Source organism: Aotus nancymaae, unplaced genomic scaffold (genome assembly GCF_030222135.1).
Source record: "Aotus nancymaae isolate 86718 unplaced genomic scaffold, 86718_ANA_hifiasm-v0.15.2.pri h1tg000033l, whole genome shotgun sequence".
In the NCBI taxonomy this organism is placed as follows: Eukaryota; Metazoa; Chordata; class Mammalia; order Primates; family Aotidae; genus Aotus; species Aotus nancymaae.
Window position 1 is genome coordinate 3,236,767 of NW_026988447.1, and position 21,093 is coordinate 3,257,859.

The 21,093-nt window shown below is 36.4% G+C and overlaps 1 protein-coding gene across 5 annotated transcripts in view; it reads left to right on the forward strand.

Moving 5' to 3' along the window:
• MARCHF1 (membrane associated ring-CH-type finger 1) overlaps positions 1–21,093 on the forward strand; it is an 883,830-nt gene that overhangs the window by 551,906 nt on the left and 310,831 nt on the right. The gene's annotated exons all lie outside the window — the stretch shown is intronic.

The following is a 21,093-nucleotide window of genomic DNA, read 5'->3' on the forward strand; positions in this document are numbered from 1 at the left end:
ATCTTGGTCGTCTCTCCCCACAGCCTAACCAACAGTGCCAGTACACTGAGGTCTAAACTAGCTAGAGCAGACACTTGAAGGGAAACTTCTTAGGTTCCAATTTTACCAGTCTGATGGAAAGAGAGAGATTGTTCACTAGCTGAAGAAGGGCCTTAAGAAATTGATTATTTTTTCCAGTTTGTAATAAAAGTATGACTTTATCATGTTTATTATCTTTAAATAAATGTTGAAAAATATCACAATACATAACTACACACACACACACACACACACACACACACACATAAGAGTATTCTGATATAGAATATCTTGAAAGTAAAATATGAATTATTGGTTTGGTAAAAACACTTCTCTTTGAATGTAGGTCACTCACAGATGACCATGTTTATGTTTTACTTAAAGATGCAGCATTTCTATAAAATAATAATCTCTTCCAAAGCAAAAGAAGTTACCTACCACACCACTTATTTATTGTAGAAATGATGAGCATGATTTTCAAATTTCTTACATGAGATTATTCTTTGCTGAGAGCTTTTAGCTTCAACTCTCCAAGGAGTCTACTTTCATTTTCTTTTGTGGGTACAGATTTACCAGTTTTCAAGGGTCCACTTTGTAGATTTAAATGAAACAATTAAGTGTTCTTTGGCATCCTGTTCTATTCAAGTGTTGTCTTTGTCTTCCCTTTGGGCAGGCGATCTACTTAGTTTCACTTCAAGGTGATACACGTGCTCAGATAGCCCCGGAGCACATGCACATTGCATAGACAAAAGGGCTGACCAATGCAGCACAGGCTACTTCAGGTGATTTTGAACTAGAATTAAATGTCACTTATACTCACATACTTAGAATTTAGTTCTACTAACTGTGTCTAGTAAAATATTCAGCTCTATCTACTGGTTGATTTTATTGTATTAATTTTTTCTCTTAAGCATCTTCAATTGAAATACTTGAGGCTACATCTTGACTAAATTAATAACAAACCCCAATATCAAATATCTTTCACTAGCAAATAAAACTCAGCTGTATTAGACATTGCTGGTCATGAAATTATTAATTATAATAAGGAATCTAAAGCAAATTTTCTTGGCATTTGAGTTTGAATTATTCATTAACTAGGAATCCTTGGGATCAAATATAAAGAAATGAAGATGTATTATAATCTTCATAATTACCTAATAATAAGCATATAATTATATAATAAAATAATAAACATAATTTTCACATAATATGAATACAGTTATCAAATATATATCTTGTAACCATTATTTTTTATGTCTGGTATCATGGAGTAACATACATATAATTTTAATAGAATAAGCATATAATTTTCATATAAATATAGTTATGAAATGCATATTCTATAACCATTTTTTTTATGTCTGGCGTCATAGAGTCACATACATATATTTTACCATAATTAAACTGTGATAGATATATATATTTTTTCATGATGCTCAAGCATTTATTAAGAGAACTTACTTATACAGAGAGATGTAGCATCTTCATGATGGACAGAGAAAGGATGTTCTACCTAGGTATGGCCATGGCGAGGTGGTGGGGACAAGAATTTATATGAGGGTTTAAGGAATTTGACTCAGCTTAGACACCTTTATAGAGGCCTGGATATGTTTAAGGCTCCAGCTTGAGTTCAGCCTGATGGGTAAAACATGCAGCTGTCTAAGTACCAGAGCAGTCAAAACATTCTGTGTTTCTTGGTCGGGACACAGAAAGAAAGCAGAGAGTTTTGAGGAACCCTACATAACCAAATTCAGAAATCCAAAATAAGACACATTTTAAAATGTATCTAGTTCTACTTGAATTCTATTATTTTGTTAGTATTATTATTATTTATACCAGTAAACAATGTTGGATTCCCATAAGGCCTGAAAAATTGCTATGACCTGCCAAAATCAGCTCTGCTCCAATAGTTGGAGATTTATATGTACATTCTATATATTACTATAGAAAATGCATTTTTAATTAGAAAATAAGTAATTTATTACTTAAATAATTTAAATCAAAAGAGCAATGAGATACCATTTCAGCTATAAAATTGGTAAATATTTTCAAATGAATTTTTATCTAGTGTTATTGAAGTTATCAAGCCTATATTTACAGTGAGATAGTTGATACAGAGTTGTTTGTTTTATGAAAGTTGGATTGTTTGTATTTTTAATTTTCTACTTTTTGTTTACGTGTACTTTTTGTTTTCTATAATAAACATGAAGTACTTTGTAATAAAATATACACCTTAATCACCCCTCCTTTTAATTGAAAGCAGTATTGCTGTTTTAATTTTCCCTCTTTATGATTATCTTCTCCACACTAACTCATTCCAATTCCAATTTCTTTCATTTCTTCTTAGAAGGTCTGATTTTCATTTTGAAATTGTACATATAAGGGTTTTTCAGGACTTTCTTCATTTTTACCATGTGCTTAAATTGAACTTACTTTCCGAATTATTCTATCATAACAGGTTTAAATTTATTATTTTCTATTTTTTTCACTTTGCAAATAAAAATCGTATATATTTATTAGCTATATTTTTTGTGAAATATGTTTACAGTGTGGAATGCTAAATAGAACTAATTAAAAAGTACATTACCTCATATACTTCGTGGTGAAGACACAAAAACTACTAGCTTAGAAATTGTTGCAAATGTAGCACACTGTTAGAAAGTTCATTTCTTGTGATCACATAGAAATCACATAGCTTAGAATTAATGAAACACAAGCATATATGAAGGGATAACGTTGACTAATAATATTCAGCTTTTTACTAAAACAGAGGGATAAATAGAGAATATTTTTGTTGCAGTTATACACATTATTAGTCTGTGTATTGGATTCTTGGAAGCCAGAGTTTATTACTCAAAAATAGATTAACAAAATAAAAACTAAGAATGCAAATTTGTTTGGTACCATCATTACGTCTTTGGATTAATAAAAATTTTTATAAATTTTTTATATAGCATTCATTTAGTATTAAAAATTGCTAGTTTCTGACCCCCTTCTAAAACTGTTGCTTTTAGTAATTACATAGGAATATGTGTGCCATTTCACTATCATGTAAGAGTTACATCAACTTTTGTGTAAACTGTAAACCAAGTCCTACAGTGTTCATAAATGGTTAATTTTCTTACTCTGATTTACGTCGTTCTTAGTAATAAATAAAAAATATGTATGAATGCTTAGTTGTATCTTTTAAATGGGATGACTGAATAAACTGTGTGCTTGAAAATATCTAAACTTCAGCGGTCAGGTACAATGAAAAGGATACAGGGACCTTTATTGCTCAGACTAATGGATGAAGTACAGCAAAGATGAAAAGATATAAATAATGATACAGAACAGATCTAAATAAGCAAAGTCAAAACTGTACAACTTCTATTACTAATTTCGTAAGTCCCTGTGTATCTGGGAGATTTCCAGAAAAATTAGTTATTAGAGCCGTGATTGGTTAGAAAATATGTGCTTTGTAAGTGTTGAATGATAATACATGCAAGAAAATAAAGGAGATCATTTTATAACATTTTACATGAAGAAGGTTGAGAAAATGTACTCCTTATCATTTATTTTCTTAATAGAAAGACAATAAAGTTCCTATATACTTTGATTATAAAACATCGTTAATATTTTTCTAATGAAATATAAATCATACAGAAATGCAAGTGATTAAAAGCAGTGTATATTGAGAAATGTGAGAAAATAGCATGGTATATGCAACTTTAATTGATATATGCAACTTAATAATATGCAATTTAAATATATAAATTTAAATATAAAATATTAAAATATTTAATACCTGGGTTGATAGTCTGAAAATGCATTTATTTATATTTAGATATATACGAAGAATTATGTAGATATATTTATTTTAAGATTTGTGAGTCTTTCTGCAAGTGAATTCTGTCTTATATGCTACCTTTTACTCTTCTATACTTTTTATTATGAAATTCTCTAGAAGGCAAAGACTTGTACGCAAAGTTCTCTGAGTGAGTCCCACACAACACCAGGCATAACACAACCTAAATGTTAATCTCAACGTTATACTGAGACCATTGGGTTGTTTCCCAAATTAGACCTTGCATTAAATACCCTAACTGTGCCAGACCATGTAAAAAGCAGTGCTGTTTTGTACTGACTCTTCAGATATGATTGTGAATGAGTTTCATATCATAACACACACAAGAATACCTACTCTGTCTCTCACATATGAAAGACAATGATTTATGTTTCATTTATTACTTTACTTGGTTGCTAATGCTTTTGTTTTTTTGTTGAGATGGAGTCTCACTCTGTCTCAAGCGCCAGGCTGGAGTCCAGTGGCGTGATCTCGGCTCACTGCAATCTCCACCTCCCAGGTTCAAGCAATTCTCCTGCCTCAGCCTTCCAAGTAGCTGGGACTACAGGCACGCACCACCACACCCAGCTAATTTTTGTATTTTTTAGTAGAGATAGGGTTTTACCATGCTGGCCAGGATGGTCTCGATCTCTTGACCTCATGATCTGCCCGCCTTGGCCTCCCAAAGTGCTGGGATTACAGGTGTGAGCCACCACACCAGGCCCAGTTTCTAGCTATTTTAATATTACTTTTGCTTTTATTATTTTTAATTAACACATACTTATTGTACATATTAATGGTGTACAGAATGATATTTTGACACCATATACAATGTGTAATAATAAAATCAGGGCAGTTAGTACATTCATCACCTCAAATATTTATCATTTCTTTCTGTTGGGAACATAAAAAATCTGTTCTTTATAGCCATTTGAAAATATACAATAACTTATTGTTAATTATAGTCACCCTATAGTGCTATAGAACACTAAAACTGATTCCTTAATCTATCTGTAATTTGTATTCATTAACCAACCTCGGGCAATGTCCTCCTTCTATACTTCCCTGACTCTGGCAACCACTATTCTACTCTGTTTCTATGAGATCAACATTTTTAGCTTTCACATATGAGTGAGAACATGTAGTATTTATCTTTCTGTGCCTGGCTTATTTCACTTAACATAATGTCCTCCAGGCTCATCCATGTTTCCGAGAATGGCAGGATTTTATTCTTTTTAAAGCCATCCTAATCTTTCTCTAAGCTACAACATAAAAAGCAGCATCTCTAGACTGACAGTTTCCCTGAATTCATCCCACTTTGCTTTACGATCACACCAGGTAAATGTGATAGCATTTAGGAAAGAAATGTGCACTTCAGTCTTTTTAATATAAATTAATTTAAAATAATGTGTCTTTTCTGTGGTATATAAAACATAATTTGTAATATGTCAGCAAACCAAACCAAACAAAAAAAACTTGTATATTTGGCAGAAATGCTATATCTCTCCACTTATTTGTCCATATCTTGTCCTATGTTTTGAGACTGAGTTTCACTCGTTGCCCGGGCCAGAGTACCAAGGCGTGATCTCGGCTCACCGCAACTTCTGCCTTCCGAGTTCAAGCGATTCTCCTGCCTCAGCCTCCTGAGTAGCTGGGATTACAAGCATGCACTATCACACCTGGCTAATTTTTGTATTTTTAGTAGAGATGGGGTTTCTCCATGTTGGTCAGGCTGGTCTTGAACTCCCGACTTCAGATGATCTGCCCGCCTCGGTCTCCTAAAGTGCTGGGATTACAGGCATGAGCCACTGCGCCCGACGTTATTCGTGCATACCTTAAATGTATTTGGACAAAAACAAGAGTAATAGAAAAATGGGATCAATTTGAAAGATAAGCCTTTTAAAATGGAAAATATTTTTCTAGACACATCTTAATGACAGTCATTTGGAGCTATTAGACACTTTATAATACAGAAAATTTTAAAAAAATTTAATATAGAGAATTGGAAAATAACTTTTTCTATTATGTCATTTTTTCTCTTACATTATTATACTTGAAGCACACAGAAACCCTGTTTAGCCAGAAAATCTGTCAATCTCTGTGAAGTGTTACATATTGGAGTTTTGACTTTGTCATTAAATTGAGTGTCAGATTTTTAGAACAAGACCAATATTTAACTATGCTCATTACTTTTTTTTTTTTTTGAGATGGAGTCTCACTCTGTCGCCAGGAGCCAGGCTGGAGTGCAGTGGTGCGATTTCGGCGGTGCAACCTCCGCCTCCTGGGTTCAAGCAATTCTCCTGCCTCAGCCTCCTGAGCAGCTGGGACTAGAGGCGCACACCACACCACCCAGCTAATTTTTGTATTTTAGTGGAGATGGGGTTTCACTGTGTTGGCCAGGATGGTCTCCATCTCTTGACCTCGTGATCCACTGGCCTCGGCCTCCAAAAGTGCTGGGATTACAGGCTTGAGCCACTGTGCCCAGCCTCAACTATGTTCATTTCTTAGTCTTTATATTTCTCTCATATTCAAAGGTAGTCTCAGAAGAGTTTACTATTTTGAAAGATGCCAATTTTCAATATTATTTCCACCAATCCACTTACGTGTTGACTCAGATGTAAGTTTGAGATTTTGATGCACATGGGGTCATGGACAATATATTAATGACAAGAGAGTGTCTATTTTTAATAGTATGAAATATGGTCAAACTATTACATAAATTTGACCTAAGTTGTGAGGTGATTGATAAATACAGCTATATAACTTCATGTAATATAAAATAGTCATTGGTTTAATATTATTTAATTGCCTTCGTGTTTTCTAGTCTTAAGCAGGTAGACTTTTATAATGTCCCTTAAGAGGTAAACTGTTTGAAAAGGTTCTCTCGCTTCAGCACTTTCCTATTTCCATTGGGTTGTCTGACAGATAATATGGTGGGAATTTTCAACAGTAGCAACATATAATATGTGTTTTTATTTGATTGTGAATTCTGGGGTCAGAAAAAGCAAGACATTAATGGCTCTGCGGCAGATTTTACACCTGTTCTGGAATTGCCATCTCTCAGTGCAGAGCTTCATTTATGCAGCCTACTGGTTGTGCAAAATTGAGTCTGCTCATCACATGAGCAAATCTGTTGGATTGCCTTTGTTAATTGGGATTTACCATAGCCAAAGGTCATGGAACATCTCTGTGACAAATTTTCTAAAGAACAGCATTCTGTTTATACCTAGCTTCTCAGAAGCCATATTTAAGCTTGCATAAGTGTCTATGTTATCACATATCTAGATTATGCTTGGGGAAATAAAGCATGATACCTAAATGTTACCAAACTCACCCATGTAAACTCTGAATTACACATGCATTCCTGGCCTTCTCCTGCTTCTCTAGAGATCTTTTTTGGAGGGTTTTGGGGAGAGGGTGTTTAGTAGAACCTTGCCCATTCTAGGCTACTGTTTGAAGTTTCATACTTTTTAAAGAGGCTGTTAGACACATTGTAAATGGTCTATTAAATATTAGTGAAAATAATGCCATCAGCAATATGGCAGCAAAATATGTGTCAATAAGGCTTATTTCACATGGCCTTATTCATCTTTTTTAGAAAAGAAAAATTCCTCAAGTTGGACACTACTTCCTTGTCACCACACAGGAAGTCTTTGGAATGATATAAAGTCCAGCAAAGTCCATTTTTATTTTATTATGTCAAAAAACAAAGTTTTTGTTTTTTTTTTTTTATTGCATTTTAGGTTTTGGGGTACATGTGAAAAACATGCAAGGTTGTTGCATAGGTGCATACGTGGCAGTATGATTTGCTGCCTCCCACCCCTTCACCTATATCTGGCATTTCTCCCCATGCTATCCGCCCCCAACTCCCCACACCCCTGCTGTCCCCCCTCCCCCACAACAGACCGCTGTGTATAGTGCTCCCCTCCATGTGTCCATGTGTTCTCCTTGTTCAACACCCACCTATGAGTGAGAACATGTGGTGTTTGATTTTGTGTTCTTGTGTCAGTTTGCTGAGAATGATGTTTTCCAGGTTCATCCATGTCCCTACAAAGGATGTGAACTCCTCGTTTTTAATGGCTGCATAATATTCTATGGTGTATATGTGCCACATTTTTCCTGTCCAGTCTATCATCGATGGGCATTTGGGCTGGTTCCAGGTCTTTGCTATTGTAAACTGTGCTGCAATGAACATTCGTGTGCATGTGTCCTTATAGTAGAACGATTTATAATCCTTTGGATATATGCTCAGTAATGGGATTGCTGGGTCAAATGGAATTTCTATTTCTAGGTCCTTGAGGAATCGCCACACTGTTTTCCACAGTGGTTGAACTAATTTACACTCCCACCAACAGTGTAAAAGTGTTCCTATTTCTCCACATCCTCTCCAGCATCTGTTTTCTCCAGATTTTTTAATGATCGCCATTCTAACTGGCATGAGGTGGTATCTCAATGTAGTTTTGATTTACATTTCTTTAATGACCAGTGATGATGAGCATTTTTTCATATGTTTGTTGGCCTCATGTATGTCTTCTTTTGGAAAGTATCTGTTCATATCCTTCGCCCATTTTTGAATGGGCTTGTTTGTTTTTTTCTTGTAAATCTTTTTTAGCTCGTTGTAAATTCTGGATATCAGCCCTTTGTCAGATGGGTAGGCTGCAAAAATTTTTTCCCATTCTGTTGGTTGCCGATTCACTCTACTGACTGTTTCTTTTGCCGTGCAGAAGCTGTGGAGTTTGATTAGGTCCCATTTGTCTATTTTGGCTTTTGTTGCCAATGCTTTTGGTGTTTTGGTCATGAAGTCCTTGCCTACGCCTATGTCCTGAATGGTTTTGCCTAGGTTTCCTTCTAGTGTTTTTATGGTGTTACGTCTTATGTTTAAGTCTTTAATCCATCTGGAGTCAATTTTAGTGTAAGGTGTCAGGAAGGGGTCGAGTTTCTGCTTTCTGCATATGGCTAGCCAGTTTTCCCAACACCACTTATTGAACAGGGAATCCTTTCCCCATTGCTTGTTTTTTTCAGGTTTGTCAAAGATCGGGTGGTTGTAGATATGTTGTCACCTCCAACGCCTCTGTTCTGTTCCATTGGTCTATATCTCTGTTTTGGTACCAGTACCATGCTGTTTTGATTACTGTAGCCTTGTAGTAGAGTTTCATGTCTGGTAGTGTGATGCCTCCTGCTTTGTTCTTTTTGCTTAGAATTGACGTGGCTCTGCGGGCTCTCTTTTGGTTCCATATGAAGTTTAAGGTGGTTTTTTCCAGTTCTGTGAGGAAGGTCATTGGTAGCTTGATGGGCATAGTGTTGAATCTGTAAATTACTTTGGGCAGTATGGCCATTTTCACGATATTAATTCTTCCTAACCATGAACATGGAATGTTTCTCCATCTGTTTGTGTCCTCTCTTATTTCGTTGAGCAGTGATTTGTAGTTCTCCTTGAAGAGGTCCTTTACGTTCCTTGTTAGTTGTATTCCTAGGTATTTTATTCTCTTTGTGGCAATTGTGAATGGCAGTTCGTTCTTGATTTGGCTCTCTTTAAGTCTGTTACTGATGTATAGGAATGCTTGTGATTTTTGCACATTGATTTTGTATCCTGAGACTTTGCTGAAGTTGCTTATCAGTTTCAGGAGATTTTGGGCTGAGGTGATAGGGTCTTCTAGATAAACAATCATGTCGTCTGCAAATAGAGACAATTTGACTTCCTCCTTTCCTAATCGAATACCCTTTATTTCTTTTTCTTGCCTGATTGCTCTGGCTAGAACTTCCAGTACTATATTGAATAGGAGTGGTGAGAGAGGGCATCCTTGTCTAGTGCCAGATTTCAAAGGGAATGCTTCCAGTTTTTGCCCATTCAGTATGATATTGGCTGTCGGTTTGTCATAAATAGCTTTTATTATTTTGAGATACGTTCCGTCGATACCTAGATTATTGAGAGACATGACCCGAATTTCTAATCACATAGTTACTCTTTCCAGCATGGCCAGACTTTATTCTAAGTCATCTCCTTAATGTAAGTCATCTAAGGGCTTGCCATGAGTCACCTCATAAGCATAAACGACCAGTTTTGGTCTGAGAGGCCCAACTTAAATCTCCCTCTTCCTTCTTCATCTATTTTTTTAACTTTAAGGATGTTGAATATTGGCCCCCACTCTCTTCTGGCCTGTAGGGTTTCTCCTGAGAGATCTGCTGTGAGTCTGACGGGTTTCCCTTTGTGGGTAACCCGACCTTTCTCTCTGGCTGCCCTTAGTATTTTCTCCTTCATTTCAACCCTGGTGAATCTGATGATTATGTGCCTTGGGGTTGCTCTTCTAGAGGAATATCTTTATGGTGTTCTCTGTATTTCCTGGACTTGAATATTGGCCTGCCTTGCTAGGTTGGGGAAGTTTTCCTGGATAATATCCTGAAGAGTATTTTCCAGCTTGGATGCATTCTCTTCGTCACATTCAGGTACATCTATCAAACGTAGATGAGGTCTTTTCACGTAGTCCCATATTTCTTGTTGACTCTGTTCATTCCTTTTTACCTTGTTTTCTCTAATCTTCCCTTCTCGTTTTATTTCATTGAGTTGATCTTCGACTTCTGATATCCTTTCTTCTACTTGGTCAATTCTGCTGTTGAAACTTGTGCATGCTTCGCAAAGTTCTCGTGTTGTGTTTTTCAGCTCCATCAATTCGCTCATATTCCTCTCTAAGTTGTCCATTCTCGTTAGCATTTCATCAAGTCTTTTTTCAAGGTTCTTAGTTTCTTTTCATTGGATTAGAACATATTCTTTTAGCTCACAGAAGTTTCTTATTATCCATTTTCTGAAAGCTGATTCTGTCATTTCATCACACTCATTCTCCATCCAGTCTTGTTCCCGTGCTGGTGAGGAGTTATGCTGCCTTGTAGGAGGAGAGGTGTTCTGGTTTTGGGTGTCTTCATCCTTTTTGCGCTGGTTTCTTCCCATCTTTGTGGATTTATCCGCCTATTGACTTTGTAGTTGCTGTCTTTCTGATTTTGGTAATTTTAAGTCTGCAGCAGCTGAACTCATAAACCCCCTTTTCTTCCCCCAAGGTGTTCTGGCCCAGGGGGTTAGGGCTTTATGCTTTTCAGTTGTGTTCCTACTGTTTTCCCTGCCCACAAGGTGGCAGTCTAGTCACACTCAGCCTGCAGAGGCTTCGCTGAGCTGCTGTGGGCTCCGCCCAGCTTCCGTGTGAGCTTCCCTGCAGTCCTGTTTATATGGGTGTAGTTAGAACTGCTTCTGCTATGCTGGCCCGCCTCTGTAGTGGCGGGTTGTCTTGGTTACAGCAAATTGCCCTGGGAACTGCAGGGTGTTTCCCGATGGAGGACGTCCCTCCCCCACAGAGCTGGACCGTCCCGGGTTCAGCCGTGTTTTCAGTGGGGCCCTCTTTGCCCGGGAATCTCTTGGCTTGCCTCCTTGCCTCAGCTCCCCTTGCTGGACCAGAGGGGACACAGTCTCGTTCACTTTGCTCAAGGAGCCGCTGCTCCCTGCCCCTGGTGCAGGCCGAGCGGCTGCTCTGGTCCAACCAGCGGCGCTGGGAACCCGTGGAGCTTCTCCGCCTGTGAATCTCCTGGTCTGTGGGCAGTTAAAATCTGCTGCCCTGTGTGCCGCTGCGTCAGCTGATGCAGCGGCTCTGAGATTCATGGCACGTCCTTGCCTGGGGGTCTCCTGGCTTGACTCCCTGCTTCAGCTCCCCTTGCTGGCTCAGAGGGAACTCTGTCTCTCTCGCTCTGCATAAGAAGCCACTGCCCCCTGCCCCAGGGCATAGGCTGAGCAGCCATGCCGCTCAAACCAGCGGCACTGGCGACCCGTGGGGCTTCTCCTCCTGTGAATCTCCTGGTCTGTGGGCAGTAAAAATCCGTGTGGAAATGCGGCGTCCAGTCACCCTCTGTGCCTTCTCTCGGAGCTGCAATCCCGGCTTCCTCCTAAGCGGCCATCTTGGATCTTCTCCCAGTTTTTTTTTTTTAATCACCAGTTCAACTTGTCTCCACAGTAAAACAGAATATATTTTAAAAGTCAAACTTATCTTTAGATGGATCTTCACAGATACTGTTTTAAAAGCTACTATTCACATATCCAAATTTAGGTTTCGTGGGATCAGCTCCAAAGTACACATTTGTATGTATGGGTATATATAGCTATATGTACACAAATACAGGCATTTGTGAAATTACACAGTGAAATTAGAACTGTTTTAAAGCTCCTAATGTTTGATATATTCAAATTATGTTTTTTCTTTTTTAGCATCAACTGTGGAATATTTTTCACAATATATCTTATATTTACTAGTTTAGTACCAACATTCTATTTGTATTTAAAGACATTTGCAGTTTTTATCATATCCTCATAAATGAACTTCTCTCTGTATAACTTTTATTTTAATTTATATTTTATAGTATTCCTATATATTTTTCATGTTGACAGAAAAGGAGCAGTCATCATTGGGTCATATATTTTTCTCATTAATTTACAAAAAATATTTTCTTGATTTTGATATTGCTTATTTTTCCTTTCTATTTTGATACTGATATTTGATATTTGAATGTGGAACATCACTGAGTGCTGTGATCTGTTCTTGGTCCTGGAGGTGTCACAGACCCATTTGAAATCGCCCCCATCCTTTTCTCGGAGTACGCTCAGTGCAGGTGGGGAGGCAGACGATTAACAACTAATATCAGTGCAATGCAAAAGGCCCTCTGATGATGGAATAAACAAACTACCAAGTTCACGTAGATTGGGAAACAGATAAGTAACCAGGCAAAATATTGCCGAAGTACCGATGGAGTATTTTAGTGTAGACGGCACGTCCCCAAGTGTGAGAGTATGAGGCAGGGAGAGAAATCACAGGGAAATTAGTACAGAAGAGGAGAATATAACGAAACTACTCACCAGAAGAATAAGCTTCTCAGGAAAAAAAAAAGGCAGTTGATGAAAGCTGGTATGGATATTATCACTTGGAATTTTGGATGTTTGTTTAATCAATTAAATTGTGATATTTTAAACCTAGATACTAGTGAATATCTATATCAGTATTTTTGGAATTTGAACAAAGTAATTTCTGGAAATGGCAAAGAATAGTGTATGGCAAATCAGCCTACTGCAAAAAAAGAAAGTCTCGGTAGTCAGTGTATGAAACATTCTTCAGGTAAAGTGTCCCTGAAGAAAGGAGATTGAGTATACAATGACATATTCATTGTATTTCTACCATTTGAATTAATTCTTATTAGTTTATAAACAATGTTTATTATGAAAATAAGTAAATTCTAAGTTACGGATATATGTGTTCAATTAACTTCATATATGGAAGGAAATCCACAAATAGGCCTCCATATGTTTAGTGTTGCAAAATTTATATTTACGGTCATTGTTCAGTTGTCTAACAAAGAAATTAAATGGCAAGACTAATTGATGAAACATTAGTACTGTTTCTCTTTTTGTCTTCATTTTATATAAATATCATAGTTCAAAAAATAGATGAAGAAGGAAGAGGGAGATTTAAGTTAGGCCTCTCAGACCAAAACTGGTCGTTTATGCTTATGAGGTGACTCATGACAAGCCCTTAGATGATTTACACTAATGAGATGACTTAGGATAAAGTCTGGCCATGCTGGAAAGAGTAACTATGTGATTAGAAATTCAGGTCACGTCTCTCAATAAACTAGGTATCGACGGAACATATCTCAAAATAATAAAAGCTATTTATGACAAACCGACAGCCAATATCATACTGAATGGGCAAAAACTGGAAGCATTCCCTTTGAAATCTGGCACTAGACAAGGATGCCCTCTCTCACCACTCCTATTCAATATAGTACTGGAAGTTCTAGCCAGAGCAATCAGGCAAGAAAAAGAAATAAAGGGTATTCGATTAGGAAAGGAGGAAGTCAAATTGTCTCTATTTGCAGACGACATGATTGTATATCTAGAAGACCCTATCACCTCAGCCCAAAATCTCCTGAAACTGATAAGCAACTTCAGCAAAGTCTCAGGATACAAAATCAATGTGCAAAAATCACAAGCATTCCTATACACCAATAACAGACTTAAAGAGAGCCAAATCAAGAACGAACTGCCATTCACAATTGCTACAAAGAGAATAAAATACCTAGGAGTACAACTAACAAGGAATGTAAAGGACCTCTTCAAGGAGAACTACAAATCACTGCTCAACGAAATAAGAGAGGACACAAACAGATGGAGAAACATTCCATGTTCACGGTTAGGAAGAATTAATATCGTGAAAATGGCCATACTGCCCAAAGTAATTTACAGATTCAACGCTATGCCCATCAAGCTACCAATGACCTTCCTCACAGAACTGGAAAAAACCACCTTAAACTTCATATGGAACCAAAAGAGAGCCCGCATAGCCAAGTCAATTCTAAGCAAAAAGAACAAAGCGGGAGGCATCACACTACCAGACATGAAACTCTACTACAAGGCTACAGTAATCAAAACAGCATGGTACTGGTACCAAAACAGAGATATAGACCAATGGAACAGAACAGAGGCATCGGAGGTGACACAACATATCTACAACCACCCGATCTTTGACAAACCTGAAAAAAACAAGCAATGGGGAAAGGATTCCCTGTTCAATAAGTGGTGTTGGGAAAACTGGCTAGCCATATGCAGAAAGCAGAAACTCGACCCCTTCCTGACACCTTACACTAAAATTGACTCCAGATGGATTAAAGACTTAAACATAAGACGTAACACCATAAAAACACTAGAAGGAAACCTAGGCAAAACCATTCAGGACATAGGCGTAGGCAAGGACTTTATGACCAAAACACCAAAAGCATTGGCAACAAAAGCCAAAATAGACAAATGGGACCTAATCAAACTCCACAGCTTCTGCACGGCAAAAGAAACAGTCGATAGAGTGAATCGGCAACCAACAGAATGGGAAAAAATTTTTGCAGCCTACCCATCTGACAAAGGGCTGATATCCAGAATTTACAACGAGCTAAAAAAGATTTACAAGAAAAAAACAAACAAGCCCATTCAAAAATGGGCGAAGGATATGAACAGATACTTTCCAAAAGAAGACATACATGAGGCCAACAAACATATGAAAAAATGCTCATCATCACTGGTCATTAAAGAAATGTAAATCAAAACTACATTGAGATACCACCTCATGCCAGTTAGAATGGCGATCATTAAAAAATCTGGAGAAAACAGATGCTGGAGAGGATGTGGAGAAATAGGAACACTTTTACACTGTTGGTGGGAGTGTAAATTAGTTCAACCACTGTGGAAAACAGTGTGGCGATTCCTCAAGGACCTAGAAATAGAAATTCCATTTGACCCAGCAATCCCATTACTGGGCATATATCCAAAGGATTATAAATCGTTCTACTATAAGGACACATGCACACGAATGTTCATTGCAGCACAGTTTACAATAGCAAAGACCTGGAACCAGCCCAAATGCCCATCGATGATAGACTGGACAGGAAAAATGTGGCACATATACATCATGGAATATTATGCAGCCATAAAAAACGAGGAGTTCACATCCTTTGTAGGGACATGGATGAACCTGGAAAACATCATTCTCAGCAAACTGACACAAGAACACAAGATCAAACACCACATGTTCTCACTCATAGGTGGGTGTTGAACAAAGAGAACACATGGACACAGGGAGGGGAGCACTATACACGGGGGTCTGTTGGCGGGGAGCGGGGGACAGCGGCGGGGTGGCGAGTTGGGGAGGGATAGCATGGGGAGAAATGCCAGATATAGGTGAAGGGGAGGGAGGCAGCAAATCATACTGCTACGTATGCACCTATGCAACAACCTTGCATGTTTTTCACATGTACCCCAAAACCTAAAATGCAATAAAAAAATAAAAAAATAATTAAAAAAAATAAATAAATTGAAAAAAAAAAAAAAAAGAAATTCGAGTCATGTGATATCAGTCTAATCTCCAGGCACCTTAGGAGGTGAGTCATGTGGGGAATGACTCAATCATGTCTAGCTAAGAAAACCCCGGTAAGACTATAGGCACCAAAAACTCAGGTGAGCTTCCCTGGCGGGCAGCGCTCTTTGGTCACTGTGATACTTCATTGCTGGAAGAGTAACATGTCCTCAAGGGCTGTCGTAGTTTCGCTTTTGAAAGGCTTCTAGACTTCTCCTTATGTCTTGTCTTTGGCTAGTTCTAACTTGATTCCTTTTGCTATAATAAAACCATAATTCAAAGTATCGTGCTTTCCTGAGTTCCGTGAATTGGTCTAGTGAACTATTAAAACTGAGAGTGCTGTGGGAACCCCAGTTTTATAGCCAGATGGTTAGTAGTGAGTGTGGCCATGGGGACCTGTGGGCTTGTGGCTGGTATTTAAAATGAAGGTGAGAAGTTTGCCCTTAACTTTTAGTTTGACTACCTCTGAGTAAATTGTTACCTAAAGATATCTTGGCTTATATACTGTTACACAGATGATATTTGAATAATATATAATTCATCATAAAGGTGTTATAATCAGAACACCTAATTCTATATGATCCCTTTTTTCCAACTTGTGTGCTATTTTTTCAGTATTTTCATTCTATATGTATATTTTGAAACCTTAAATAAATTACTGTTTTACATAAAAAAGAATTCTTTGACTCTAGGTATAGTAGTGCAGTTTAGAAATATATTTATCTGAGTGTAGTTTTTATAATTGCCAAAAGAATTTTGAGAGAACTATAAAGATTTTTGGAGTAGTTAAATATAGGTAAAAATATGAATCCAATAGTTAATGATGTTCCGACATTAAAAAAATGCTCAAGATTATGCTAAGTATGTAAACCTAAATACTAGAAACATTAGAAAACTTTAAATTATGTTGTTAATTGATTTCTGAGTTCCCAAGAGACCAAAGTCAAGAAGAAAATATATAACTCTTTTAGAAGAGTAACAGTGTCAAAAGATAAAAATATCTCTTTGGTTCTAAGAAATTTAGTAGAAATTTCAGCTGTTAATATGAGAAAGGGAAGGAATGGAGATCTGCATTACCTTAACATGGACAGAAACAGAAGGACAAATTATACATGACAATTTTAAATCTTTAGGGTTTTGCAAAATTTATCAGAAAAAAATATATTCATATAAATTATAAAAATCCCCAAAATAAACCTAGATATTCAGGCAAGTCTTTACATTTTCATACATTTTTTCATATGTTAACTATTTAGATTTTATATCTATATTAAATAATAAAACACCCCAGCTGTTGTGGTTTTAAGTGAAACAATAAAGTGTATGTAAAATATTTATATTAAATGTTCAGTCATGCCTATCTGTTATAAAGGCATAGATCTTTCATATATATTTTATAGGTAATAAGTGATGCGATTTTCTCTAAATCAACTCAAAGAGCATGACAGAAATAAAACTGATCTTCCTGGAAGCCATTTTTTTCAGACTCCATGTGAGTAGTAAAAACCACATATTAGAAATTTTTACACAGAATATCTAGTCATTCCAATGGCTTTTAGTACAATCAGAACTGAAATCCACATGACAATACAGTTTCTTAATAAATTTATGTGAAAAATAAACATAATAATATCAGCTGTCCTCGCTAAACTTATTATATTCAAAAGATGTTTCACACTGGAAAAAGTTGTAAACCTATATTTTATTCAGACACCTTTAAGTACATTCATAAAGAGCTACTTAAGAAACGCAAGCTTTCTTTTCTTTACCCTTCTTATACACTCATAGTTTCATGCCTTTGCGAAATAGAATTTTGAGAAAGTGTGTATGTCTGGTACACATAGCAAAACATATTGTTAAGGCATTGCTTTAAATTTCTATGAATTTTATTTTCATACTAAATTCCTTTGTTTAAAGAGAGATGGGAGTGGAATCTGGCTTATTTTAAGTCCAGAGGTGATTACTTTTGAGTAATGAAATAAATTTGTTTCACTTTTTAGTCCTAAATCAGTGATACATGTTTTTCTTCCAGTCTCCCGTAGTTATTTTTCTTAAGAAAATCAAATATGACTCCACTCAAAGTTTCTAACTTTCTCTGTCCCCTTTCCCTACAATAAATGCCTGAACCATATATTTGGAACAATTTGTTAGTGTTATTAAATAATCAGCTGGCATTTGGACACACAAACTTTTCTACAGGTTATTGCTTAGAACTCTACATTGAAATAAGATGTAGTTCTCACAGACCTGAAAATATAATACACATTTTTTATATAATATTTTTTAAATTTTAGAACAGTTTTAGAAAATTGCAAAGCCGCTGGGCGTGGTGGCTCACGCCTGTAATCCCAGCACTTTGGGAGGCTGAGGCGGGTGGATCATGAGGTCAAGAGATTGAGACCATCCTGGTCAACATGGTGAAACCCCGTCTCTACTAAAAATACAAAAAATTAGCTGGGCATGGTGGCGCGTGCCTGTAATCCCAGCTACTCAGGAGGCTGAGGCAGGAGAATTGCCTGAACCCAGGAGGCTGAGGTTGCAGTGAGCCGAGATCACGCCATCGCACTCCAGCCTGGGTAACAAGAGCGAAACTCCATCTCAAAAAAAAAAAAAAAGAAAGAAAATTGCAAACCTGTTACAAGAAGATCCCATATACGCTATACCCAATTTCTCCTATTATTAACATCTTACTCTGGTATAGTACATTTATTATAATTAGTGAATCAATATTAATACATTGTAATTAACTCAAGTCCAAACTTCATGTGTATTTTCTTCGTTTTAGCTAATTTTTTTTTTTTTTTTTCACCAGCATCCTATGCAGGTTGCATTACATTTAGTTTTCAGGTTTCATTGGGCTCCACTTAGCTGTAACAGTTTCTTACACTTTACTTGTTTCTCATGTCCTTGACAGTTTTGAGGATTATTGATCAGGTTTGTTGCAGAATGTTCCTCAATTGAAATTGTTCTAAATTTTTTTCTGATGATTAGACTGGAGTTATGTGTTTTTTTTTTTAACAGGGAGATCCTAGAGGTAAAATACCGTTTCCAACACATCTTAAGTCAATGTATCATTTTGATCACCTGGCTAAAGTATGTTTGTCAGGTTTCTTTACTGTAAAGTTACTTTTCTGTCTTTTCATTTTGTACTCTTCAGAAGGAAGTTTCTATGTACAGTTCACAAGGGTGTGGTAAGTTATGTTCCTCCTCCACTTCTGAGCAGATAAGTTACAATTCCGCACAAGAGATTGTCTGTCTCTTCCATTTCTTTCTCTATGCAATTATTCATTACATCAGTATAGACTTGTGGATGTTTATATTATACTTGGTTCATAATCTGTTACTACTTTATTTTCTTGCTCAAATTATATCAGCTGTGCCAGTTGTGGAGCTATTTTCTTTAGCTACTGTGTCCCTTTGATATATACCCGAAATTGTGTTTGGTTTGTGTCTTGTTTTGTCTTGATTTTAAGCATTTCCTTACTTTCTAGCGCTACAAGTTTCTCCAGGCTCAACTTGTATTTTTCCTACCCTAGCCCCAGAATCAGCCATTTATTGAAGCAGCTCTGGTTCCTTCTACTGGAGAATAGTATTAAAAACCAAAATCGGGTCACTAAGCATATCTGTTGCCACTAGGGTATCATTGTTTCTGGGACCTGTCAAGCGACAGAGCAGGGAGATATATGAATATATACTAATGTATGTGTATATACTTGTTATGTAATCACATTTATTCATATTAAACTAAACGTGAGTTCATATTAATGCCTCCAACTTTGACTCATTATTATATGGCATATGCTTCTCCACTTGCTTATCTGCAACCTCCCACTCCAACAATTAAAAACCTGGTCCTCTGCTATCTGCCAACCCTCTATTTAATTGTTCAATTATCATATGTATTTATACCACTGTCAGAGTTGTTAAGTCATAGCTCCACAGGGGACCATGTCATGAACTAGAGCACACTGCTGATGTACAATATATTTTTCTTTTAACCTTTCAGACTGCACCTCTTTCTAAAGGTACTTAGCTTAGGTCAGCACATTTTCCCTCACCGTCTTCAGTGAGGTGGTTCTATAATTTTAATATATGTAGATTGTATTTTTCACAGCCTGCTTTCCATCCTGGGATCCCTGAACTCCAAAACAATGTATTTTAATTTTCATACATTAAGGTTTTCACTTTGTGCTGTGAGGTTCTCTAAGATTTTCACAAATGCATAGTGTAACATATTTACCATAAAGCATCATACAAAATAGTTTCACTGCCCTCCACTGATCATTTTATTGCTGCTATAGCATTATCTTTTCCAGAATGTCATATCATTGGAATCATATAGAAAGTAGCCCTGTTCAGTCTGGCTTTTTTAATATGGCAATATGCATTTAATAGTCATCCATGTCTTTTTATGGCTTGATAGCTAATTTCCTTTAATTACTGAATATGACATTGTATGAATGTATCACAATTTGTTTCTCCATTCACCAATTGAAGGGCATGTTTGTCGCTTCCAGTTTTTGGTGATTATGAACAAAGCTACTATAAACATATGTGTACGTGTTTTGTGAGATGTAAATTTTAAAAATCAGTTGGATAAATAGCTGTAAGTGCAATCGCTGGATTGTGTGATAAGATTATGTTTAACTTCATTAGTAAACTACCAAATTGTCTTCTAAGATGGCTGTACTATTTTGCATTCCCACAAGCAATGGATAAGAATGCCTGTTGCTTGGCATCCATGTCAGCATTTGGTGTTATCAGTTTGTTGCATTTTAGCCACTCTAATAGGTATGTAGTGGCATCTTATTTTTAATTTGCAATTCCTTAATGACATATGATATTGAGCATCTTTTCATATGCTTGGTATCCATCTGTAAATCTTTATTGAAATGTCTGTTCAGATCATTTGCTTATTTTTATTGGTTATTTCACTTTCTAATTGAGTTTTAAGAAATCTTTATATGTTTGGAATACAAGTCCTTTATTCAATATGCATTTTGCAAATATTTTTACTCAGGCTACGGCTTGTCTTTTAATTCTCTTAAGAGTCTTTTATAGAGCATAAGTTTATAATTTTAATAAATTCCAACTTATCAACATTTTTCCTTTCATGAATCATAATTTTAGTGTTGTATCTACCACCTCATTGCTAAACTCAAGATCACCCACAATTTCTTTTCTGTTTCCTTGTAGGAGTTTACAGTTTTTCATTTATATTTAAGTTTATGACTCATTTTTAGTTAATTTTTGTGAAAAGTATAAGATCTGTGTCTAGAGTTATTTTTTTGCATATGGATGTCAAGTTGTTCCAGAACCATT